Source organism: Chiloscyllium plagiosum, unplaced genomic scaffold (assembly GCF_037043375.1).
Source record: "Chiloscyllium plagiosum isolate Xiang-an unplaced genomic scaffold, Cpla_swu_hap1 HiC_scaffold_3, whole genome shotgun sequence".
Taxonomy (NCBI): domain Eukaryota; kingdom Metazoa; phylum Chordata; class Chondrichthyes; order Orectolobiformes; family Hemiscylliidae; genus Chiloscyllium; species Chiloscyllium plagiosum.
Window position 1 is genome coordinate 135,118,153 of NW_028270141.1, and position 27,636 is coordinate 135,145,788.

Consider the following 27,636-nt stretch of genomic DNA (forward strand, 5'->3'; position numbering starts at 1 on the left):
TCTGTTCTTTATCCTGAGTACAGGATTTCAGGTTCCCTAAATATTAGGGCTAATGAAGACACACTTGCAGCTAGGACGAATTAACAATGAACTTCCAAGAATAATTTAAAGTGCAAAAACTTTCACTGAAATAAAAGCATTTGATTAAGTCCCACACTAGAGGTTAGTGAAAAAAAAGGCCATTGGATTGGAGATAATAACTTGCAAGGATTGTGGATTGATTAACAGAGAGAAAGCAGGGATCAGGAATAAATGATGCATTCTCAGAATGGCAGGCTGGGATCAATAGGTTGAATGGTATTGAGTCGAGAGTATGGTGCTGGAAAAGCACAGCAGGTCAGGCAGCATCTGAGGAGCAGGAGAATCGACGTTTTGGGCATAAGCCCTTCATCAGGAATGAGGCTTGTGACCCAAGGAGTAGAGAGATAAACGGGAGGGGTTGGGGCTGGGTGGGAGGAAGGTAGCTGAGCGTGCGATAAGTAGATAAAGGTGGGGGTAATGGGTGGAGCAGATAGGTGGAAAGGAAGATGGACAGGTTGGACAAGTCATGAGGGGGTGCTGAATTAGAAGGTTGGATTTGGGATGAGGTGGGGAGAGGGGAAATGAGGAAACTGGTGAAATCCACATTAATCCCATGTGGTTGGAGGGTCTCAAGGCGGAAGATGAGGCATTCTTCCTCCAAGCATCGGGTGGTTAGTGTTTGGCGATGGAGCAGGCCCAACACCTGCAAGTTCTTGGCAGAGTGGGAGGGGGAGTTAAAGTGTTCGGCCATGGGGCGGTGGGGTTGCTTCGTGCGTGTGTTCTGGAAGTGTTCTCTAATACACTCTCAGAAGATGAAGGGCTTATGCCTGAAACGTTGATTTCCCTGCTCCTTGGATGCTGCCTGACCTGCTGTGCTTTTCCAGCACCACACTCTCAACTCTGATCTCCAATATCTGTAGTCCTCAGTTTCTCCTCCTGAATGGTGTTGAGGTTGAGACAAACCAGAATCTAGAATGGAACAACCTTGAGGAAACGAATGGCCTAATCCTGCCCCTAAATTGCTTAATCTCTCTCCATTTAAGAAATACACTGCATTTCTGTTTTTCTGACCAAAATGTGTAACTTCTCATTTTCCACAATATATGATATCCACCATATTCTTACCACTCACATAGTCTGTCTTAATCTTCCTGAAGCTTCCAAGCATTCTCCTTACAACTCATATTCTCCGATGCTTCCAATCATCAGCAAACTTTGAAATATTGTATTTGGTTTCTACGTTGGATTCATTGATTACAAATTGTGAATATTTGGGGCTCAAACACTAATTGTTATAGAGTCATAGAGACGTACAGGATGGAATCAGACATTTTGCTCTAATTCGTCCACTCTGACCAGATATCCTAAATTAATACAGTATTTAGAACTGCAGCATGAATTTCAGCCCCTCAAACCTAGTGCCTGTGTAATCGTCGACCCTGTAAATTGAACCTTTAAAAATATTCTTAAAACAGTCGACTTTTACACAAGTAAATTGTTGTAAAGCACTTTGAGAGATTTGGAGGTCTTGAAAGATGCATATAAATGCAAATCTTCCTTTAGATTGCCGATGTGTTGATTAACAATTTATTTTCAAAATTATGAAGGCTTATATTAACTGAAGGGGTAAGGATTATTTCATCTTTCTGGAGTTTCAGTGTTGCAGGTGCCATCAGTTTAACATTATCACTTAGAGAGTGAGGCAAAGGGTGGGGGAAACTTCTTAACACAGAGGATTTTTGGATTGTGGAATACTTTGTCATAAGAAATAGTTAAGACACAAATTATTGCACCTTTCCGAAGGAGGTTTGAGTACATATTTGAAGCAATGGAAGATGTAGGGTTATGGGGAGAGAGAAGAGCAGCAGAATTATTTTTGTATTACTCCAGCAAAGAGTTGGCAAAGATGATACAGTAATTATGTACACATGTATTGGTGTGCATGTGGCTACATGTATGTATACCTGCATATGGTCTTCATTTATGCACGTATGTATGTGCATACCAATTAATAAGGAAGGTAAAATCAGAATATGAGAAAAAGCTAGTTAGAAATATAAAAAACAGATATTAAGAGTTTCTACAGATATATTGAAAAATAGTTAACATAGAGAGGATCTAAGGAATTAATAATGCAAAATTAAGAGATAGCAGATGATTTGAATAGGTATTTTACATTGGTCTTTACTATAGCAGAAACAAGTAACATCAGAAATAGAAGTACACCAGGGAATGGAAGGTAGAAGGGCAATTCACAAAAAATACAATTGCTAGGGAAGTTGTCGAGAGCAAATTGCTGGACCTATGACCAGACAAATCTTGGATCCTAATGGACTTCAAAGTCTTAAAGGAAATGGCTACTGAGATAGTTGGTGCAGTGCTCCAAAATTCAGGGAAGGTTCCATTAGACTGGAAAGCAGTGAATATAATTTCTGTGCAAGAAAACTACAGGCCAGTTAGTCTACCATCTGAGATGGAGAAGATGTTCGAGAAGTTATTGTTAAAGACAAAGTTATTGTAATGACAAAGGACCATTATTTTACACAGAGAGTGGTGGAAGCTGGGTGGAAGTGAGGTCAGAGCAGGGAGGCTATTGGGAAGGCAAGTAATTGCTATTTAAGCACTTACCTCGAAGCCAGCGGTCAATTTTACAACAGAGAGCAGTGGGAGCTGGGCTGAAGTGAGGTTGGAGCAGGGGGTCTGTTGAGAAGGCAAGTGATTGCTATTTCTGTTCCAGCAGCAGGAAGAACAGGAGCTCTAACCAAGAAGGACTCTCGTGTGTTGTTAAGGTAAGGCTTTTAAATTTATATTTCCTGTGTTTCATGTGATTGCTTAAAAGTTTAATTGGTTAATTGAATAAGACCGTAGCAGAGAAGTACTAGAAATTATTTAATACAAAAATTGTAAAAGTTAATTAAATTAGTAGTTATGGCTGGACAGGTGATGTGCTGTAGCTGTATGATGTGGGAGGTGGCTGATCCCATTATGAATGGCAGTGACCACATCTGCAGCAAGTGTTAGTTGCTGGAAGAATTGATGATCTGGAATCTGAGCTTCAAACACTGTTGGATATCCGGGAGGGGAGAGTTACCCCTCTTTGTTTCAGGAGGTATTCACACCTGGAAGATGAAGTAATTCAAATTCAGTAAGTGTTCAGGGACAACAGGGTGTGAATGTAAGTGAGGTAGGTAGGGAGATTCAGAGTTCAGGAGGGCAGGAGACTCAGCCCTTGACCTCATCCAACAGGTATGAGATTCTTGCCCTGTATGGATGAGGGAAAGGGCTGTGGACAGGATGAGCCAGCTGATCACAGCATCATGGTGCAGAAGGCCATTCAAGAGGGGGGAGCAAAAAGACAAATAGTTGTTATAGGGGATTCTATAATTAGGGGAACAGATAGTGTCCTATGCAAGCTGGATCAGAAGTCCCACATGGTGCGTTGCCTGCACGGTGCCAGGATGCAGGGCATCTCTGACGGGTTGAAAGGATATTGGAGCAGGAGGGGGAGGATCCAGTTGTTGTGGTCCATGTTAGGATTAACAACATAGGCAAAGCGAGGGTGGAGGACCTGTTTGGGGATTATCAAACACCAGGAAGGAAATTGAAGTACAGGTCCTCAAGGGCCATAATCTCTGCATTACTGTCCGAGCCACATGTCAATTGGCATAGGGATAAGAAAGTTAGGGAAGTAAACACATGGCTAAGGGATTGGTGTGGGAAAGAGAGATTCCATTTCATGGGACATTGTCGTCAGTTTTGGAACTGGGGGGAATATGTACCATTGGGACTGTCTCCACCTGAACCAATCTGGAACCAGTGGTTCTAGTGAAAAGGATAAATAGGGTAGTCAGTAGGACTTTAAACTTGTGAGTCGGGGGGAAGGGAAAACAAAAGCGGCAGGGAGTATGCAGTTAAATGGAAAGACAAGTAGCAGGTTAGCATGTGTGTAGTTGGTTTAAGCTCAAGGCAGACTAGGAATGCAGCAAAAAGGAAAGATAACTTAGGACATCTTATGATTTCCAATATATCTAATAATGATAAGCAAGTTAGCACTAAAGCACTTTACCTGAATGCTCGTAGTATTCGGAACAAGGTAGATGAATTAACAGCACAAATCATTGTGGTAGGCATCACAGACACGTGGTTGCAGGGGGTTCAGAACTAGCAGTTAAACATCCAAGGATTTACAACTTACCAAAAAACAAGGGAAGTGGACAGAGGGGGCGGGGTTGCCTTGTTAGTTAAGAGTGAAATTAAATCTATGGCATAGAATTACATAGGGTCAGATGGTGTGGAGTATATGTAGGTGGAGTATATGTGGAGGTACCACAAAGGCAAAACAACGATAATGGGAGTAATAGACAGACCTCACAAGAGTGGTCAGGACCAGGGGCACAAGATGCACTGGGAAATAGATAGGGTATTTCAGAAAGGCAATGTCATGGTGATCATGGGGGATTCAATATGCAGGTGGACTGAGTGAATAATGTTGCGGGTGGATCCAAAGAAAGGGAATTCATAGAATGCTTATGGGATGGCTTTTTTGGAACAGCTTGTGATGGAGCTCACAAGGGAGCAGGCTATTCTGGACCTAGTGCTATGTAATGAGCCAGACTTTATAAAAGATCTTAAAGTTAGGGAACACTTAGGAGGCAGTGATCATAATGTGGTAGAGTTCAGTCTGCAGTTTGAAACAGAGAAGGCGAAATCAGATATAATGGTGTTACAGTTAAATAAAGCTAATTACAGGGGCATGAGAGAGGAACTGACGAAGATCAACTGGAAGCAGAGCCCAGTGGGAAAAACAGTAGAGCAACAATGGCAGGAGATTCTGGGTGTAATTAAGAACACAGTACAGTTGCTCATCCCCAAGAAAAGAAAGATAATCCGGGGTGGGGATTAGACAGGAAGTCAGGAAATGTATCAAAGAAAAAGAGAGAGCCTATAAAGTGGTCAAGAGCACTCGGAAATCAGAAGATTGGGAAGGCTACAAAAACAAACAGAGGATAACAAAGAGAGAAATAAGGAAGGAGAGAATCAAATATGAAGGTAGGATAGCCAGTAATATTAGAAATGATAGTAAAAGTTTCTTTCAATACATAAGAAACAAACGAGAGGCAAAAGTAGACATTCGGTCACTCCAAATTTATCCTGGAAGTTTAGTGCTGGGAGATAAGGAAATAGCTGAAGAACTTAATAAGTACTTTGTGTTAGTCTTCACAGTGGAAGACATGAGTAATATCCCAACAATTAAGGAGAGTCAGGGAGCAGAGTTGAGTATGGAGAAAGTGCTAGAAAAGCTAGAAGATCTAAAAATTGATAAATCTCCTGGCCCCGATGGGCTACATCCTAGAGTTCTGAGAGAGATGGCTGAGGAAATAGTGGAGGCGCTGACTGTGATCTTTCAAAAATCACTGGAGTCAGGGAAAGTCCCAGATGATTAGAAAATCGCTGTTGTAACCCCCTTGTTCAAGAAAGGATCATGGTAAAATTCTAGAATCCATTATTAAGGATGAGATTTCTAAATTCTTGGAAGTGCAGGGTCAGATTAGAACAAGTCAGCATGGATTTAGTAAGGGGAGGTCGTGCCTGACAAACCTGTTAGAATTCTTTGAAGAGGTAACAAGTAGTTTAGACCAGGGAAAACCAATGGATGTTATCTATCTAGACTTCCAAAAGGCTTGAATAAGGTGTCTCATGTGAGGCTGCTGAGTAAGGTGAGGACCCATGGAGTTCGAAGTGAGCTACTGGCGTGGATTAGGGATTGGCTGCCTGACAGAAGACGGAGAGTCGGGATAAAAGTTATTTTTCAGAATGGCAGCTGGTGACAAGTGGGATCCCGCAGGGTTTGGTGTTGGGGCCGCAGCTGTTCACTTTATATATTAATGATCTGGATGAAGGGACTGGGGACATTCTGGTGAAGTTCGCCAATGATACGAAGTTAGGTGGACTGGCAGGTAGTACTGAGGTGGTGTTGAGGCTGCAGAAAGATTTAGACAGTTTAGGAGAGTGGTCCAGGAAATGGCAGATGAAATTCAACGTGAGTAAGTATGAAGTCTTGCACTTCATAAAAAAGAATGCAGGCATGGACTATTTTTTAAACGGTGAGAAAATTCATAAAACCAAAGTACAAAGGATTCTCTCAAGGTTGATTTGCAGGTTGAGTCTGTGATTAAGAAAGCAAATGTAATGTTGTAACTTATCTCAAGAGGGTAGGAATATAAAAGCAGCGACGTGCTTCTGAGACTTTATAAAGATCTAGTTAGGCCCCATTTAGAATACTGTGTCCAATTGTGGGCCCCAGACCTCAGAAAGGACATACTGGCGCTGGAGCGTGTCCAGTGGAGGTTCACACGGATGATCCCAGGAATGGTAGGCCTAACATACAATGGACGGCTGAGGATCTTGGGATTGTATTCATTAAAGTTTAGAAGGTTGAGGGGAGATCTAATAGAAACTTACAAGATAATGGATGACTTAGAAGGGTGGACACTAGGAAGTTGTTTCCGTCAGACGGGGAGAGTAGGACCTGTGGGCACAGCCTTAAAATTAGAGGGGGTTAATTTAGAATGGAAATGAGGAGACATTTCTTCAGCCAGAGAGTGGTGGGCTTGTGGAATTAATTGCCACAGAGTGCAGTGGAGGCCTGGACGTTGGGTGTCTTCAGGGCAGAGGTTGATAAATTCTTGATCTCGCAAGGAATTAAGGGCTACGGGGAGAGTTGGGGTAAGTGGAGTTGAAATGCCCATCAACCATGATTAAATGGTGGAGTGGACTCGATGAGCCAAATGGCCTTTCTTCCACTCCTGTGTCTTATGGTCTTAATCTAGTCCCATTTGCCAGCACCTGGCCCATATCCTTCTAAACCCTTTCTATCCATCGACCCATCAAGGTGCCTTTTAAATGTTGTAATTGTACCAACCTCCAAACTTCCTCTGGTAGCTCATTCCATACAGGTACCACCTTCTGCCTGAAAAAGTTGATCTTTAGGCCCTTTTTAAATCTTTCCCCTCTCACCCTCTAGTTCTGGACTCCCCCATCCCAGGGAAAAGACCTTGTCTACGTACATTATACATGCCCTCATGATTTTATAAACCTCTGTAAGGCCACCAACGCTCCACAAAAACAGCCCCAGCCTATTTATCATTTTCCTATAGCTCAACCCCCTAATCCTGGCAACATCCTTGTAAATCTTTTCTGAATCCTTTCAAGTTTCACAACATTCTTCCTGTTAGTGCATGACCAGAATTGCTCGCAATATTCCAACAGTGGCCTAACCAATGTCCTGCACAACCACAACATGACCTCCCAACTTCTATATTCAATATTCTGACCAATAAATGGAAGCATACCAAACGACTTCTTCACTTTCTATCTTGTCATATCAAAATGACACAGCCTACTAACTGAGAATAACCCATTTTCTTTCTATTCTATTTTTCATTTGTTCACCAGTTCTCAATCCATGCCAATTTATTACGCCCTAGTCCCAGGTGCTGATTTTGTTTACTATCTTTATTTGTGGGCACTAATCGAAAGTTTATTGAAAATTCAAATAAACCGTATCCACTATTCCCCTTTCAGCTGACATGTTCCTCCATGTGATTGCTTATTGTAAGACAAAGGGTGGACGTTAAAGCAGTCAGTAAGCTTGTTTCAAAAGAGAAAAAAAGGTGCATATAAATATTATGAGTTTGCCTCAGCCTTTGACCAGACATTCTCTCACCTTAAAATGGACAGCAATTTGGGATAACTAACTTTCTCCAAATGTCCACTCCCACACGCCCTGATTGCAGTATCTTTATGCCACAACAGATCCGGGAAATTCTAAATTTGAATGTTCAGGAAGTAAACACAGTCTTGCTCACACCAAATTGATTTTGTTTGGTTTCAATTTTTGTCCAATTAGACTTCTGTGTAGCACTTCGGGATGTTTTTGTATTTTAAAGGCCCAATTTAGATACAAACTATTAATACCTATATGACTTATTGACTCAATCTTTTACTCAACTGCCATGTCAGTTTCAAGCCAAGACTGGGAGACACAGGCATTGATTTAGTCTTCCTCAGATTTGGAATTCACTGCATGACAAATTGCAGAAAAGAATCAGTGTGTTAACTAAAAATGTGTCATTACATTTTCACATTATGCAATCAGGGTCACCCTTTAGCTCTATGAATATTACATAAGAATCTACAAAACTCATCACCCCCAGATTTTTAAACCATATTAAAAACAAACCAATTTGCTCGTCAAATAAAAATAGGACTCAGCAATCTAATAGGAATACTCTCCAAGATAGGTATGCTACAGAGAAATCAGATGCAAGTTAAGATTTCTGGTGTTGCTAGTGACAGAAAACCATAACGGAACAATTTATACTCACTAGCATGTTTTATGAACCAAGACTTTCGCTTCAAGAGCATAACCAGCCTGTTACAATATTTGTGCAGTGATGGGAAGCAAAAGAGCAAATGTGCAGGAAGGTTGGTGTGAAATAGAAAACTATGCTGAATTGTGAAATTGTAGCTATAGCAGAGATTGTAGTAGTAATCCAGCACTGTTTTTCAGCCAACACAGAAACCAAAAAATACATAAGTTCTTTGATAGCAGGAAGCTGCTGGGAATAAGCATACCTGTTTCCATGAGCTACAATTTTAGCAACAACAACAACCATTTAGCAGTCAATAAACCAGACTGAAACCATTCTGACTCAACACAACCCAAACTTCATGGATTCCTAAAAATGGCACATATTCACTACTTACTTCATCTACTATCCTCTGAATTTTCTCTTAAAACAAAAACATTTAGCTCATCACATTTAGTTGATAAGTAAAGATGGTGGCGGAGTAGTAATACCACTTGTCTGGTAATACAGAGACCAATAACTTGAGAGCTGAAAATGTGTTGCTGGAAAAGCACAGGTCAGGCAGCATCCAAGGAGCAGGAGAATCAATGTTTTGGGCATGAGTCCTTCTTCATGCCCGAAACGTCGATTCTCCTGCTCCTTGGATGCTGCCTGACCTGCTGCACTTTTCCAGCAACACATTTTCAGCTCTGATCTCCAGCGTCTGCAGTCCTCACTTTCACCAATAACTTGAGACATAGGTTCAAATACTACCATAGTAGCTGGTAAAATAAAACCTATGTAATAAAAATCTGGAATTGAAAACTAGCCTTATCAATGGTGACCTTGAAATTATCATAAAAACTCATCTAATTCATAATGTTTTTTTAGAAAAGGAAATCTGCCATCCTCACCTAGTCTAGATGTGATTCTAAATCCACAAAACTGTGGTTGACTCTTAACTGCACTTTGTAATGCTCCTACAACTCACTCAGTTCAAGGGCATTTAGAGATTGGCTTCATGAAGTATACATAAGCCAAAGGAAGATAAAAGAAGGAGAGCAAAGTTAACATAACTTTAAGTTGCTAAGTGAGTCAATATGACTAAGTAAATTTAAGTTTAAGACATAACAGCTCAAGTTGTTCAAGTGGAATGTGTGACCCACAAAATGTGGGAAACCATGGACCATACCGGTGTCTTAGAGGACCAGACGTGCAAGAAGTGCTCTCAGCTGCAGAAACCTGACTCTGACTTTAGGCATATGGTCATATGTTTAAAGAATAAAAAAAATTACATGGTCACACCTTAGTTTCCAAGACTGGAGGGAGGAAAAAAAGGGTGATTGTCAGACAGTTCAAGAGAAACAGGCTGCTCGTGTTGGCGTCCCCTCAAGTCCCACTCAAATCAGTTTTCCATTGTGGAGGCAGATCAGGAGGTTAGTTCTTCCATGGAGTGGAGCCTCACTGCCAACCTTCTGTTACCACCAGTGGCCTATCTGGACAGGAGGGGAGGAAGAAGAAAGGATGAATAATTATGACAGGGGATTCATTATTTAGGGAATAATGAATTGTGGCCATCAACGAGACTCCAGAATGATAGGTTACCCCCCTGGGACTGGAGTCAAGGACGTCACAGAGGCATTCTTCTGGGGGAGGATGAACAGTCAGACATTGTGGTCCATATTGATACCAATGGCATAGGTAGGAAGGTAGATATGGTTAGAATTTAGGGAGCTAAATAGAAAGTTGTAAGAAGGACTTCAAATGTAGTAATCTCCAAATTAGTCCCAGTGCCATGTGCAAGTGAGTACAGATATAGGAGGATAAAATGTATGCATGGCTGGAAATTGATGCAGGAGGGTGGGTTTTAGATTCCTGGGGCTCTGGGACTGGCTTTATTAATTGAGGCAGAAATTACAAGAGCAAGAAGGTGATGTTGAATTTGTACAAAACACTTATTAGACATCTCAAGGATATTGTGTTGCCACATAATGGGAAAGGTGTAATTGCATTGAAGAAAGTACAGAAGCAATTTCCAAGAATGGTTCCAGAGATGAGAAACTTCTAAAATGAGGAAGAAGTTAGGACTGTTCTCCTTGGAGACAAGAAAGCTGAGAAGAGATTGGATAGAGGTTTTCAAAATCATGAATGGGCTACATAGAATAGAAAGGGAGAAGTTGTTCCCACTTAGCAATACTATGATTTGATGATTACAAAAGGAACAAAAATGAAAGGACTTAAGAACACAGATTGAAAGTGATTTGCTACAGACGCAAGGGTGATGCAAGATAAAACTTTCACATATCGAGTAGTTAGGATATGAAATGCTCTGTCTGAAACTGTGGTGGAGATAGATACAATTGAGGCATTCAAGAGAGCATTGCATGATTATATAGATAGAAATAATATGCAAGAGTATGGCGAATGCAGGTAAATAATACGAGACAATGATGCTCGTTTGAAGAGCCGAGTGCAGCCATGATGGGCTCTAGAGACTCCTTCTGTGCTGTAACAATTCTGTGAATCTGTGGTGAAGGCTTCATATTTAATAATTTTTGTGGACATGAGTTGGACAGGTTGTCAATACCGAGATGGTTGCTTCAAAATAAAGGTCAACGAATGGATCAAACAGAAACAGAAAGTGCTGGACAAACTCAACAGGTTTGGCAGCAACTATGAAGAGAGAACAGACTTAATATTTCAAATCCAGTGACGTCTTCAGAACATTTGAACACTTCTTTTGAACAAGGCATTTTTGGTACACTGGGAAGTGAGGCCTGTAATTACCACTGCTTTGAAAAAAGACTGGTAAGAGTGGCCTGCAGTTTCTGTTATAGTGAAAAAGACTGGCAAGAGTGGCCTGTAGTCACTGTCGTTGCAAGATCTTGGGCTGGAGAATGGCCCCGGATACTACTCTGATACCCAGATGTTGTTAGTCCCCACCACTACGGGCTTTGCCTTCTACTCCACTGTGGTAGTGATCGATAATAATTAGTATAAGAAGAGTGTCCTGCAACAGAGAGTCTCTAGTCATCTTGGATTTTCCCTGCTACTGGGTCTGAACCTCATTGCACTAGAACTGTGTGGTGGTTGGTGTGCAGCAACCCACTGTATGTTAAAAAAAATGCACAGCCATTTCCCACTCCAACCATCTCCATCCATCCAGATAAAGTTTGGGATCTGGAACATCAGGACCCTTTTGGACAACTGCAAAAATGACAGACCTGAATGTCGCACTGCTGTCATCGCCCAGGAGTTTTGGCTCTAAAACAGTGACATCACTGCCCTGAGTGAGACATGACAGGCAAAAGAAGGCCAGACTAAAGAACAAGGTAGCCGCTATACTTTCTTCTGGAAAGGCAAAACAGAAGAAGAAGGACACCATCTTTACTGGGTCTGTTTTGTCATAAGAAATAAACTGGTCAGACATCGCAACAAATACATTTGGGGTAAATGAGTGCCTCATGACCCTCTGATTCACCCTGGAAAATGCTATGGACAACCGAAATTTGGGGTGCAACCCATGACTTAAAGAATAGATGGTGTGTGGAATGAGCATATGAAACTCAGCAACTCGCTGGCAACCACAATGTGTGCAGCTTCTTCAGTAAATCAAAGCCATCTATGGTCTGATTATCCAGAGTCCAACTCCACTGAGAGTCAAAAATGGAGTGTCACTGAAAGACTGAGAGGCAGTCAAAGCTCACTAAGAGACAGCACTTTGAGGATCTCCACAACCAAGACAAATCCTTCAATGCAAATGTTCTTAACACTATCCATCACCACAATATCCGTAACCATCTCTGTGCACCTCCCAACCCACCATGAGGTCATAAAAACTATTTTCCAGCTGAGAATCAGCCAGGCCTTCAAAGCAGATGAAATTCCCAATGAAGTACTAACATACAGTGGAGAGGCACTTTTGCACAAATCCACAACTCATTGTCTTTATCTTGGACTACATGCAAGATTAAAAATCACACAATGCTAGGTTATAGTCCAACAGATTTATTTGGAAGTACAAGCTTGCAGAGTTCTGCATTCCAAAGCTTGCACTTCCAAGTAAACCTGCTGGACTATAACCTTGTGTTTGTGACCTTTAACATTGTCCACCCTAGTCCAACACCTGCACCTCCACATCATACATGCAAGACGGCAGCACCACCATAGTCGGTAGTGTCAGGCTAAGCCTGTCCACTCCAGGCCAACTGCATTCTTTTTCTGTTCTCGCCTTTTTATTGTTTTCATTTTCCTTTTTCATTTCTTCAATTTCCTGATGTCACGGGAAGGCCAGAGTGGTGTCAGCGTTGACTCCTGGCTTGTAAGCCTGATGAATGGATTCCTGTAATGGCTGCAGTGATGGCAAAGCGGAAATTCCTGGCTGTGGTAGGTCCGGAGTGTGGACTCTTAGGGCGATGGTGGGTCGTCAACTGCGAAGGTGTCAGTGCCCAGAGAAGGGGATCCTGGCTGTGGTAGATCCAGAGTGCAGAAGTCCGGCAGCTGTGTTTGGGACCCCACCAATGAAGATGAACTTTATTTAGGTACTTACTTTTCATTCTTTTGTAGCTCATGTGGCTGGATTGTGGTGACAGAATATTTTTTCACTGTATCTCCCTAGATATATGTGACAATCAATCATTCAGTGGAAAGACCAGCATGCTGGGAAACCTCACAGATGTTATAATTGTGACCAGTTTCAAGAAATTAGAGGTATTTCCCTATTGTCCAGCATAGGAACGGTCATCATAAGAATCCTCTTCAATTACCTCATTCCAGTGACTGAAGAGCTTCTTCCTCAGTCACAATGTAGCCTCCACCCTTCAAATGGCATGTGGATATCATTTTCACAAATGATATCTGACAAATCCAAACAAAAGTGCAAGGAACAGCACCAACCACTGTACATAGTCTTCTTCAATTTCAAAGGGCTTCAATTCTCTCCGCCATGAGGTATTTTGGAATATCTTCCTCAGATTAAGCTCTCCGCAGAAATTAGACATCATTCTCCACCTGTGTTATGATGACATGCAACTCATGATTCCTCACGTATGGATCCAATCAAGCAGGGCATCTTCAGCTCATCAATCCTCTTTCCATCTTCCCTATAATAGAACTGCACTCAATCTCCAGGAAGGCCCCTGTCAGAATGGAGCTAGCCTATAGGACAAGTGAGAAACTGTTTAACCTTCCACACCAAAATCAAGATGAAACTAACTTTGACCATTGAACCACAGTATGCAACAACACCTACTTGTGTGCACACTCAGAGGTTGAGCTATAATCCATTATCAATGCATTCACCAAGGCATGTGAGAAAATGGGCCTCAGATTAAACTTGTGGAAAACAAAGGTTTTTTTCCATCATGCTTCTGCCACACAACACTACACTTGACCATCGGGATCCATGTTCTGGATTAGTGGTGCTGGAAGAGCACAGCAGTTCAGGCAGCATCCAAGGAGCAGCGAAATCGACGTTTCGGGCAAAAGCCCTTCATCAGGAATAAGGGCAGTGAGCCTGAAGCGTGGAGAGATAAGCTAGAGGAGGGTGGAGGTGGGGAGAAAGTAGCATAGAATACAATGGGTGAGCGGGGGAGGGGATGAAGGTGATAGGTCAGGGAGGAGAGGGTGGAGTGGATAGGTGGTAAAGGAGATAGGCAGGTAGGACAGGTCCGGACAAGTCATGGGGACAGTGCTGAGCTGGAAGTTTGGTGCCAGGATGGGAGGGTGGGTTGTAGGGGGGTGTGGACCTACCTTCCCCTGCCACCGCAGGAACGGTAAAACCTGCACCCACACCTCCTCCCTCACCTCTATCCAAGGCCCTAAAGGAGCCTTCCACATCCATCAAAGTTTTACTTGCACATCCACTAATATAATTTATTGTATCCGTTGCTCCCGATGCGGTCTCCTCTACATTGGGGAGACTGGACGCCTCCTAGCAGAGCGCTTTAGGGAACATCTCCGGGACACCCGCAACAATCAACCACAGCGCCCCGTGGCCCAACATTTCAACTCCCCCTCCCACTCTGCCGAGGACATGGAGGTCCTGGGCCTCCTTCACCGCCGCTCCCTCACCACCAGACGCCTGGAGGAAGAACGCCTCATCTTCCGCCTCGGAACACTTCAATCCCAGGGCATCAATGTGGACTTCAACAGTTTCCTTATTTCCCCTTCCCCCACCTCACCCGAGTTCCAAACTTCCAGCTCAGCACTGTCCCCATGACTTGTCCGGATTTGTCCTACCTGCCTATCTCCTTTTCCACCTATCCACTCCACCCTCTCCTCCCTAACCTATCATCTTCATCCCCTCCCCCACTCACCCATTGTACTCTATGCTACTTTCTCCCCACCCCCACCCTCCTCTCGTTTGTCTCTCCACACTTCAGGCTCACTGCCTTAATTCCTGATGAAGGGCTTTTGCCCGAAACGTCGATTTCGCTGCTCCTTGGATGCTGCCTGAACTGCTGTGCTCTTCCAGCACCACTAATCCAGAATCTGGTTTCCAGCATCTGCAGTCATTGTTTTTACATCGGGATCCATGGACAGTGCAATCATTTCCCATACCTCAGTTGCCTCCACTCAGTGTGACCAGATATTGACAATGAAATCCAAGCTTATAATCCTGAGAGCAGCTGTGGTCCACACCCTTTATGTATCAGAAATATAGATAATGTACAGCAGACACCTCAAATCCCCAGAGAGTTATCACCAGAGCTGCCTGTCCAAAATCCTGCAAATTCACTAGCAGGATAGCATACCAATGTGAGCATTCTTTCCCGGACCAATATCTCCAGTATTGAAACACTGGTCACATGTGGCTAGTTGCAATGAGTGGGTCTCAAAACTCCTTAAACAAGTGCTCTACTCCGTGGTCTGCACCAATAGGTGAGCATGAGGAGGGAAGAGGAAGTGCTACAAGAACACCCAGAAAGTCTCCCTAAACAATTGCAATATCCCCACTGATACATGAGATTCACTTGCCATAGAATGTATACAATAGAGAAGGAACATCCACAAAGGCAAAAACCACTGCAAACATCACCATGTAGAACATGTGGAGGCCAAGTCCAAGCAGAATACAGAGCATTGCATCCACCTGCCTCCTCAAAAACCACCAGCCCCACCTGTGGCAGACTCTGTGGTTCCAGGATTAGATGATTCAATCGCCATAGAAGATAACTTTGCGCAGTTTGCTGCACCTTGCAGGGTAAATCAAAAGAGCTTACTGGGGTACACAAGATCAATACAAAGAAAGGAAGGCTGACCACTTGTAGCTGTGAGATTAAGTACAAACACTAGACATTGAACAGAAGTTTCTTATGCTGGCAATATAAGCATACAGCTGAGTTTTCTGTGCAAGTGTGATTCATGACTTATTTTGAATGTTCCTCTATTTATATTGAAGAGTGGTACAATATTGGTGGTACGTTGTCTATTCATCAAATAGATCTGATGAGGTAACCTTTGCATTGCTAACATATATTGAACCTAGAGTTCAGTAAAGAAGTACACCAGGCAAACTGGTGCTGAAGGTGTGAAAAGGAGAAAATGGGACAGCTCCGCTGAGAGCCAAATTGTGGAACTCAACATTGAGTCATGAAGGAATAAAGTGCCGAAGTGAAAATCTGAGGTAAAACAGGTAGCTACGACAATAATTTCATACAATACATTAGGGATGGTTTCCCACAACAGTATGTCATGGAGCCAACCAGGAAACTAAAGAACTGATTATTGACTTCAGAAAGAAAGGAGGAGAACATGCCTCCATCTACAGTAACGGAGCAGAGGTTGAAAGAGTTGACAACGTCAAGTCCCGAGGAGTGACGATAATCGACAACCTGTCCTGGACTTCCCATGTAGATGTGACAGTTAAGAAGTCACAACAATGCCTCTTCTTCCTCAGGAGGCTGAGGAAATTTAGGACCCTTAAGGACCCTCACCAATTTTTACAGTTGCACTATAGAAGGTATAGTGTCTGGGTACATAATAGCTTGGTATGGCAACTGCTCTGCTGAGAACTGTAAGAAACTACAAAAGGTTGTGTGCACAACCTAGACCATCATGGAAGCCAACCTTCCATCTATGAACTCCATTTATACATTTCGTTGCCACGAAAAGGCTGCCAACATCAAAGACCTATTTCAGTAATGCTCTCCTACAATCTCTTCCATTAGGTAAAAGATACAGATGAAGGACTCATACCCAAAGCATTGACTCTCCTGCTTCTCAGGATGCTGCCTGACCTGCTGTGCTTTTCTATCTCCACACTTTTTCACTCTGCTCTCCAGCATGTGCAGTCCTCACTTTCTCCTAGAAGATACAGATGCTTTAACACACATACCAGCAATTTCATGAACAGCTTCTTCCCTGCTGTTAGACTGTTGAATGGACTTTCTAACTTCAAATAATGCTGATTTGTTAATGTTGATCTTACATGAACATCCTGTGTGGTGTCACCTGTATGCCTTACTCTGTCCAAGATTTTTTTCACCCTAGGATCTATATGTCCTTGCTCACTATGGTCTGCCTGCACTGCTCCCATAGAAAGCTTTTCACTGTACTTAGGCACACGTGACAATAAGAGTCGATAGTGTGGTGCTGGAAAAACACAGCAGGTCAGGCAGCATCCGAGAAGCAGGAGAATCAATGTTTCGAGCATAAGCCCTTCATCAGGAATGGCTTAAGCCCAAAATGTCGATTCTCCTGCTCCTCGGATGCTGCCTGACCTGCTGTGTTTTTCCAGCACCACACTCTCGACTCTGATATTTCAGCGTCTGCAGTTCCTCACTTTTTTCAAACGTGACAATAAATCAAATCAAGTCAAATAAAATCTTGGTTGCCAATAAGGAGGAAAGATTCTAAGAAAGCTCATGGAAGGTTAACCCTTGACCAAGGAAGTTAAAGCAGGGCGTTAACTTGAATGAAAAAATATAAAATAAGACAAAAGTCACCGATTGTCCTGAAGACTTTACTCATTGGAATATATAAGAATGAGAGGTGATCTCATTGAAACTTATGGGATTCTTAAGGGGTTTGACGGTAAATATTGAGAAAACGTTTCCCTTCATGGAGAGTCTAGGACAACAAGGCAGAGTCTCAGAAGAAAGGGGTGGCAGTTTTAGGAGGAGCATTCGAGGAGCAGGAGAATCAATGTTTCAGGCATAAGCCCTTCATCAGGAATGAGGTTTGTGGGTGGGGGCACTGAGAGATAAATGGGAGGGGGGTGAGGTTAGGGAGAAGGTAGCTGAGAATGCGATAGGTAAAGGTGGGGGAGAGGGTGATAGGTCGGAGAGGAGGGTGAAGCAGATAGATAGGAAAGGTGATGGACAGGTCAGGAGGGTGGTGCCGAGTTGGAAGCTTGGGACTAGGATAATGTGGGGGGAGAGGAAATGAGGACATTGTTGAAATTCACATTGATCCCGTGTGGTTTCAGGGTCCTAAGGCGGAATATGAGGCATTCTTCCCCCAGGTGTCAGGTGGTAAGGTTTTGGCATTGGAGGAGTCCCAAGACCTGTATGTCCTTGACAGAATGGAAGGGGGAGTTGAAGTGTTCAGCCACGGGGTGGTGAGGTTGGTTGGTGCGAGTGTCCCAGAGGTGTTCTCTGAAACAATTTGCAAGTAGGCGTCCTGTCTCCCTAATGTAGAAGAGACTACATCAGGTGCAACAGATATAGTAGATGATATTGGTGGAGGTACAGGTAAATTTCTGTCGGGTGCGGAAGGATCCTTTGGAGCCTTGGACAGAAGTGAGGGGAATGGTGTGGGTGCAGGTTTTGCACTTCTGCGGTGGCAGGGGAAGGTGCCAGCACTGCGGTGTGGGCTGCTGCAGGGCATGGACCTGATGAGTCTCCAGAACGCTGATAGGAATGGGGAGGGAAATATATCTCTAGTGGTGGGGTCCTGCGATAGGTTTAGGGTTAGGGTTAGGGTTAGGGTTAGAGAGGTGGAAGTGATGGAGGATGATGCGATGTTTTCAATCAGCAAGTTAAATCCAGACATGCATGCCTTCCTGTACTTTCCGCAATTTTCCATACAGCAAGATATCTGTCCTCACAAATTTGTTTTTCTATTGAGTTTTTGCACCAAATGATCCAAGGACATGTGGCCCACAGTAACTAGGCTGCAAAGAAGCCAGCAGCTGCTACTTCAGCTCCACAGTTTCCACTAATAAGCCACTATTAAATGGAGTAAGTTGTAATTCATATCCCCACAGTGTCAACTGTTGTTCAGTTTATGGCACTTTCATCTGTGAGTCATTGGTTCAGGTTTCACACTCCAGTACTGCATTGGATTGCTGAAAATGCTGTTTTTTGATTCATATATTAAACCTGGAGCTCAGCTGCTCTCTCAGGTGGACAATAAAATCCCAAAACACCATTCAAAGAACAGTAGGGGAGTTAACCTTAGTGTCATCTAACCCCAATAATCTTTGACATCCTCGGCCTATCAAGCATCTAAACAGTTCAGCCTTAAAAAAGTTCAATGAACCTGGCTCCACCATCTTCTGAGGCAGAAAGTTCCAATGTTACACAGCTCTGAGTGAAAAATGTTTCTTCACATCTATTCTAAAAGCATGATCCCTAACTTTAAAAAAAGTATTATTTGATGTAACTCACCCACAAAAGAAAAAAACATGCTTTCAAATACCACTTGATATGAAATCAAATAAGAGGAAAGTCTAGAATGAAATTTGACTCTGTTATTTGTGATTAAGTACAGCTATTAACCAAGAGCTGATTTATGAAAATTGTGGAAAAGAAAGGTTGGAGTGAAAATGTGTTATCTTTGTCCATGATTCAAATGTGGCCATCTCCAAAAAATATTTCAGAAGAAAGGGCTAGGAGAAGATATTCTCTGTATCATTAATTTGATTATTTGACTTTATTTTCATAATTGTTCAGTGATTCTTGTTGACTGGTGTGCAATGAATTCATATGTCATTATATTAATTGCATTGCAATAGTTTGGCAATGTGCACCTCCACATCATGGCTACCAACTATTCGGTCAAGACATTACCAAATGTTATGAACCAGAGAAAGGCTGTCACCTAGTGACAGAAATTTAGTGACGGCATTTCATTTCATTGGGACCCACTTAACGATGTGACTTATGGTCCTGGCATGAAGCTCAATCAGGTTTCCCAGCACATGAACCATTAGAAAAATGGAGTTTTACATCTGCAACTTGTTTACAGATGTTTTAAATTTAAAATTCCTTTTGTTCTGCCTTTTTCTCCCACCCTTAATCGAATGTTTCTTTCCCTCTCTTTATTTTTCTCTATATATAATTTTACTCTGCTTTATTTTCTTCTCTGTTGTTCATCTGTTTCTTTCTCTATCATTGATTAAGGAGATGGAGATTTGACTCAACATTTCTCTTGTTTCTCTCACTCAGCCACTTTGAGCTCGCAATTCTAGAAATCTGTGTTGCAAGAATAACACAACTTGATGGACAAGAAAGAAATTAAATTCATGTTGCCAGCTATGAGGTACTTCACTCCAATAATTTCTAGACCTTTACTTCCTTGACTTACCTTTAGATGGTACAGTTTTCCTACAGTGTAGAACGAGTTCCTTTGACCTTGGAGAGATGAGTGTTGAGCTTACATCTGGAATAATATTGACAAATCTACCTTCAACAAGGACTCTGTTGTATACTGAGGTTTCAAAGAAGAAGGATATAAATTACAGTAAGTTCAGAGCTATGAAGAAAGACTCAAGTTTGGATATTGGAGAAAAGGCAATTGAGGAAGCCAGTGATTCAGAACTGTTCTTCACTGAAATTATAGATAATATGCACGTAAATTTGAATAGTGAGTGCTAAAATCTAAGATAAATAAGTCATAATCAAGACAATAATTTAGAAATTGATCAATGCAAAGTACATGGAAAAGAGTTCCAGAAATCGAAGCTAATGGCTGATGTACTGATTCATTCCATCAAAAAAGATTGGATAAACATCTGGTTTTGGATCAGACTGCAAGTTTGAGAATAAGTATAAATAGAGATGATCTAATACTCTATGAATGACATGCTTTCAGCTTTGCTGAGACTTTCAAAATGTAATTTGTGGAATGTGACTGGCTGTCCTTGAATAATGGTGTGCAAGTGGTTACAAAACTTGTACAGTTTGTTTGACCAACTTTTCAAACACAGAACAAGATAAGATCTTCCTCAAGAGATTGAATAATGTGGATAAGTGAATTCATGAACATACTGCTGCCTTTTTTATTTTTAGGTTGTGCTATTTTCAGACAGTTTTGTGGTGGGTGATCCCATCAAGGCTCAAAGTGACTTTCAAAATACTGTCTTCAGCTCCTCACTTCATTAGTGAAGCAATTGGTCTCTTTGACCTCTTTCTTGTGCAATTATGCAGCAAAATTTACAGTGCTACCAAGACCTTCTGGCATACAAGCTGGCAGTATTAGTTTTAAAACCCAGATGTGGGGGTGCCAATGTTGGACTGGGGTGAACAAGGTCAGAAGTCACATGACACCAAGTTATAGTCCAACAGGTTTATTTGAATCACAAGCTTTTGGAGCGCTGTACCTTCATCAGGTGAACTCATGATTTCAAATAAACTTATTGGACTTTAACCTGGTGTTGTGTGATTTCTGACCTTAAAATCCAAAGACACACATTTCAAATGCTACAAACCAAGAACTACCTTGTACAGGAAATTGAAAAGTTGCTGAAGCTGAAACTAGTCCCCTGCTTTCAGATATGGACTGGTCTTTCTAGTGAATGTGGTGGTCAAGATGAGAACAATCGTTTATGTGGCAGACCTCCAGAGGAGGCTAAAGAACCAAACACTGCCAGAATGAACACAGTTAAAAATCATACAATACCAGGTTTATTTGGAAGCACTAGTTTTTGAAGTGCTGCTCCTTCACCAGGTAGCAATGCGCTAAAAGCCAGTGCTTCCAAATAAACCTGTTGGACTATAACCTGGTGTTGTGTGATTTTTAACTTTGTCCACACCAGTTAAACACTGGCTCCTCCAAAGAATGAACACAGTTATTGCCACTTCCAAGGTTGGACAGATGAATAGCATTGCAGAAAATAAGTTGATGATTTTATATGCTCTTCAAGGGAAAGTGCCAACATCTTCACCTTATACTCACTCTAATTCTGCCACTGCATTCGACACTTTAAAAACCACCAACTATTGAACTGCTCTCTCTCATCACTTGCTCTATAACTGTTAACTCTTCCTGACCTCTGGCCACAACGATGCAATCAACATAGTCTGGTAGCCTTCAGGTAAGTTTAAAGTGAGTGAGCTCTAAGAAATGAAACTAAGAGTCATAAGATGCATTCAGTATTTATGCATGGCATGGCTGTGTCTCTTTGCACAAAGTGACCTGGCAGGATTGTGCAAGTCAAAGGTGTCCCTGTGCTCCCTTCAGTCCTGAAGGGCTGAAATAGATTCTGAGTTTGCCCGAGATCAGTCTTGATAATGTGGTGTGGCTGGTGGTTTGCCAATACTGACTTCAGGTGTTCAAAGAGTGAGGAGGATGCTGTCCATGAATCATATAAGAACATGATGGGGAAGAGACATTAAAACTGGCACCAAGACAAGCAATCAGAAAGCTGCACCCATCTGGTAATCGCTCTTTCAAGTCGGAGATTGTTATCGTCTTATTTTTTGATAAAGGAGGGAAGAACTATAAACTGCATTTAAATGCATGAGTTGGGTATTAATGAGTTGGAAATGTATGGAAATAAGCTCGTCACTACTTAATAGTGAAATTCTGATCTCATCAGTAGGGAAGATGTGTTGGGTAGGCTAAAGGTTATTAAGGTGGACAAATCCCCAGGAATGGATGGGATCTATCCCAGGTTGCTAACGGAGGTGAGAGAGGAAATAGTTGGGGCCCTGACAGATATCTTTATGGCATCCTTAAATACAGATGAAGTGCCGGAGGACTGGAAGGTTGCTCATGTTGCCCCCTCTACAAGAAGGGTAGTTGGGATATTCCGGGTAAGTACAGATCAGTGAGCCTGATGTCAGTGGTGGGAAAGTTGCTGGAGAGTGTATTGAGGCTTAGGATCTATTTATATTTAGAAAAGAATGGGCTTGTCAGTGATAGGCAACATGTTTTGTGCAGGGGAGATCATGCCTTACCAACTTAATAGAGTTCTTCAAGGAAGTGACCAAGTTGATGGATGAAGGAAGGGCTGTTGATGTCATATACATGGACTTTAGTAAGACATTTGATAAGGTTCCCCATGGTAGATTAATGGAGAAAGTGAAGTCAAATGGTGTGCAGGGTGTTCTAGCTAGGTGGATAAAGAACTGGTTGAGCAACAGGAGACAGAGAGTGGTGTTTGAAGGGAGTTTCTCAAAATGGAGAAAGGTGACCAGTGGTGTCCCGCAGGGGTCAGTGTTGGGGCCACTGTTGTTTGTAATATACATAAATGATTTGGAAGCGGGCACTGTTGGTATGATCAGCAAGTTTGCAGATGACACGAAGATTGGTGGAGTAGCAGAAAGCATAAGGGACTGTCAAAGAATACAGGAGAATATAGATAGACTAGAGAGTTGGGCGGAAAAGTGGCAGATGGAGTTCAATCCAGACAAATGTGAGGTGATGCATTTCGGCAAGACTAATTCTACAGCAAATTGTACAATGAACGGAAGAGCCTTGGGAGAAGTTGATGGACAGAGAGATCTGGGAGTGCAGGTCCATTGTACCTTGAAGGTTGCTGCACAGGTGGATAGAGTGGTCAAGAAGGCATAGATTATCCTTGTCTTCAGTGGATGGGGTATTGAGTATAGGAGCTGGCAAGTCATGTTAAAATTGTACAAGACATTGGTTTGGCCGCATTCAGAATGTGTACAGTTCTGGTCGCCACATTATCAAAAGGATGTGGACCCTTTGGAGAGGGTGCAGAGAAGGTTTACGAGGATGTTGCCTGGTATGGAAGGTGCTAGCTATGAAGAGAGGTTGAGTAGGTTAGGTTTATTTTCATTAGAGAAAAGGAGATTGAGGTTTACAAAATCATGGAGGGTATAGATAGGGTGAATAGAGACAAGCTTTTTCCCAGGGTGAAGGATTCCATAACGAGAGGTCACACTTTTAAGGTGAGAGGTGGAAAGTTTAAGGGAAATACACATGGCAAGTACTTCACACAGTGGGTGGTGGGCATCTGGAACACGTTGCCAGCAGAGGTGGTAGAGGCAGGAATGGTAGATTCATTTAAGATGCGTCTGGACAGATGCATGAGTAGGTGGGGAGCAGAGGGATACAGATGCTTAGGAATTGGATGATAGGTTTAGACAGTGGATTTGGATCAGCTCAGGCTTGGAGGGCTGAAGGGCCTGTTCCTGGGCTGTAAATTTTCTTTGTTCTTTATTCTTTGAAAGCTTAAAAGGTAAATCAGAACTGTTTTCATCAATGTTGTGAATCTGATTTTGTCATTCTTACCATGTTTTCCAACATTTCTTGCCATCAGACCATCGGAAAATTTCACTTATAGTCTTTACAATGGTCAATCGTCTGCCAAATGACAACATTTTTAATTCATTATTTCATAATGTAACTGTGGTTATCACTTTTCCAATGAACCTACTATCTCTTGACACAAAGTGTATTTAATTCCAATTTTCAAAATGAAAAATAATTAGTAGAGTCATAAAGATATACAGCAAAGAATCAAACCTTTCGGGCAACTCGTCCATGCTGACCAGATATCTGAAATAAATCTAATCCCATTTCCCAGTATTTGGCCTATATCCTTCTAAACCTTTCCTATTCCTATATCCATCCAGATGCCTTTTAAATAGTGTAATTGTACCAGCCTCCACTACTTCCTTAGGCAACTCACCCTCTGTGAAAATGTTGTTCCTTAGGTCCCTTTAAACCTTTCCCCAAGCTCCTTAAATCTATGCCTTCTAATTTTGGATTCTCCACACTGAGGAAAAGACCTTGTCCACTTACCATAACCGAGTCCCTCATGATTTTATAAATCTCTATAAGGTCACCCCTCAGCCCCCGTCCTCCAGGGAAAACAGCGCCAGCTTAGTCAGCCTTTCCTTTTAGCTCAAACTCTCCAGCCCTGGCAAAAATCTTGTAAATCTTTTCTGAACCCTTTCAAGTTTCACAACATCCTTCCCCATAGCAGGAAGGCCAGAATTGCATGCAATGTTCCAAAAGTGGCTAACCAATGTCCTGTACAGTTGCAACATGACCTCTCAACTACCTGTAACTCCACTTTCAAGGAATTATGAACCTGAACTCCTAGGTCTCTTTGTTCAGCAACACTCTCCAGGACCTTACCATTAAGTGTAGAAGCCCTGGCTTGATTTGCCTTTCCAAAATGCAGCACCCCACATTTATCTGAATTAAACTCCATCTGCCACTCCTCAGCCCATTGGTTCATTTGATCAAGATCCCATTGTTCTCTGAGGTAACCTTTTTGCTGTCCACTACACCTCCAATTTTGGTGTCACCTGCAAACTTACTAACTATACGACATAACTGATTCTGAAATCCTTGAGGCTGTTCCCATTTCACTGTTAAAACATTATTGAAGACACAAGTTTTACTCCACCAGTGGGCGGCACGGTGGCACAGTGGTTAGCACTGCTGCCTCACAGCGCCTGAGACCCGGGTTCAATTCCCGCCTCAGGCGACTGACTGTGTGGAGTTTGCACGTTCTCCCTGTGTCTGCGTGGGTTTCCTCCGGGTGCTCCGGTTTCCTCCCACAGTCCAAAGATGTGCAGGGTCAGGTGAATTGGCCGTACTAAATTGCCTGTAGTGTTAGGTAAGGGGTAAATGTAGGGGTATGGGTGGGTTTTGCTTTGGCGGGTCGGTGTGGACTTGTTGGGCCGAAGGGCCTGTTTCCACACTGTAATGTAATTTTCATTTTGTACCTCTGGAATTATGGCAATATAAGAAATTTCATTGCAAATGATATGCAATAATAAATAATGAACTTCTATTGACTCGTTAAAAGTGAATTCTAAACTGATCATCTGTATCAAGTTTAGACAACTGAAGGTATAACTGCCAGAGGGAAAGAAAATATTATAAAGCTGGGTTAGAGGAATGGTGAGATTTAGCAGGGGGAGTGGAAGGTCTGCAAAAGGCTACAGATTTAAGAGGTGCTATCACTTGGTAAAGTTTAAACATAAGGATGAGAATTTTAAACTAGAGATTTACATATTGACATTTAATTGATTGATGCAACCCAGTGATTATCCTCACTCACATGACTTGTCATGTCATTCAATTTGAAATCACAGCAGTTCTGCCCCCTTAATTTCATTGTCTAACAAAATTCTATAAATTTCTATCTTAAAATTTTCAAATTACTGACCCACAGCATCTTTCTGTGGGACAGTTCCAGATTTCTACTATCTAACTTCTAAATTGCTGCACTCAGGGGAAATCAAGATCTGTCTATGTAACCTGTGCTCATAAATCAATTCTTTCAACCATGCTATAATTATGGTGAGCCTGCACTGTACCTCCTCCAAGGTTCATGTATCCTCTAATATTGTAATGCTTAGGACTGAGTGCAACTTCTAAATGGGATCTAATCAGAGTTCTGTGCAGCACATTAATGCTTTGGTCCATCTTAATACATTTTAATAGCAACTAGCTTCATATACTTTATATTTTTACAGTTGGACTGGGCTGTACAAAGTTAAAAATCACCTGATGAAGGAACGGCGCTCCGAAAGCTAGTGTCCTTCCAATTAAACCTGTTGGACTATAACCTGGTGTTGTGTGATTTTTAACTTGCTACTAATTAAGAATGAAAGCACTTACAGCAAGGATAGAGACATATAACCACAACAAGCCAGCCATCATGCTTTATACAAATGCATTTCTCCAAACATCTCCTTTTCCATAAAAGCTGAAAAAAAACCAAGTTGCATGTACAGTATTACCATTTGCAGCTACAGGTCACCTCTGCTACTCAATACATATGATCAAGAAAAAAGTTATCATTCATTATCAAAATTGTACATTAATTAAGTTTGTTTTTTTTGGTTGATTTCCACTTTCTGTAGCTTTGGCAATCAACACTATCGCTTATCATGTTGTATCAGCAGCCCTAATCACAGATCATCTTGGTGTATGATACTGTTCATGCTAGTTCTCATCATAGGGTAGGTTGACATTGAATCTCTTTAAGGGTTTGCTTGATCTGGACTGGTGGAGGAAAACCATTTCCTTCTCTCAGGAGAAGAGCCTCTTGTCTTAAACAAAAAGTAGCTTATTGCATGTTAACAACTAAGTGTAAAGATTGACACTGTTTCAGAAACTGTATGGAGGACATGAGTGATAGGTCTCACTCCCGCAAAATCCTTAACTGTTCTACCACAAAGTTCATATAAGTTCATAAGATACAAAAGCACAATTTTATTCTTATCTTTTATCATCTTTAATACCTTAATTTGATCTCCTCTCATTCTTCTGAATTCCTGACAGTACAGGCCTAAACTGTTCAATCTCTCTTCATCCAACAAACCCCTCATCTCAGGGATGAATCTAGTAAATTTCGTCTGAACTGCCTCCAATGCCACTACATCTTTCTTCAATTGAAGTGACTAAAACTATGCACAATACTCCAGGTGCAGTGTCATCATAGTGAGTGATGCTTAAGACCCTCCCCAATATTAACTCTTTCAGATTCTTACACCCTTATATAACAATTCCCACTCTGCCATTCAATTATGTGCACAATTACTAATACAGCATCAATTTAAAAAGATGGCCAGTCAACACCAGCACCTTCAATAATTAAAGGGTTGATATGCAGAAAGCCCAGGCTTAAGGTAATCGGCTAAAGAAATAGGTGGCATGACAAAAATTAATTTTATGCAGTAAATAGAAAGCACTGACTGAAAGGAAAGTAGAAACAGAGCAATAACTGCTTTCAAAAAGGAGTTGGTTTAATACTTGAATGAATTTTTTTTAAAAATCAGGGAAATGGGGAAAGAGCAAGGAAGTTGAAAATTAACTAAATTGTTTTCTGAAAAGTCAGTGCAATCTCAATGGAGTGAATTGTCTCGTTGTGAGCTTTACTGTCCTGTCCATATTCTGAGCAAGTGTCAATTTTGGGGAGTTTCATGGAGGGTTTCTGTCCATTAGACCTGGGGTCTTTTTTCACAGATTTCTCTCTGTCCTCCTCATTAAGTACTTTTCCAACACCACTGCTCACATGCAATTCTGTCAGTAAATGTAGAAGTGCTCACTGGTGTCAATACTTTCTGCCATTCAAGCTGCAGGTACCATATTTAAATCCCAG

The 27,636-nt window shown here is 41.9% G+C and overlaps 1 long non-coding RNA gene across 1 annotated transcript in view; it reads left to right on the forward strand.

Moving 5' to 3' along the window:
* LOC148151352 (uncharacterized) overlaps nucleotides 1-27,636 on the forward strand; it is a 124,277-nt gene that overhangs the window by 84,565 nt on the left and 12,076 nt on the right. Inside the window, exon 4 of the long non-coding RNA XR_015754553.1 lies at nucleotides 2,759-2,810. This is a non-coding gene — a long non-coding RNA (uncharacterized LOC148151352). The remainder of the gene's footprint in view (nucleotides 1-2,758; nucleotides 2,811-27,636) is intronic.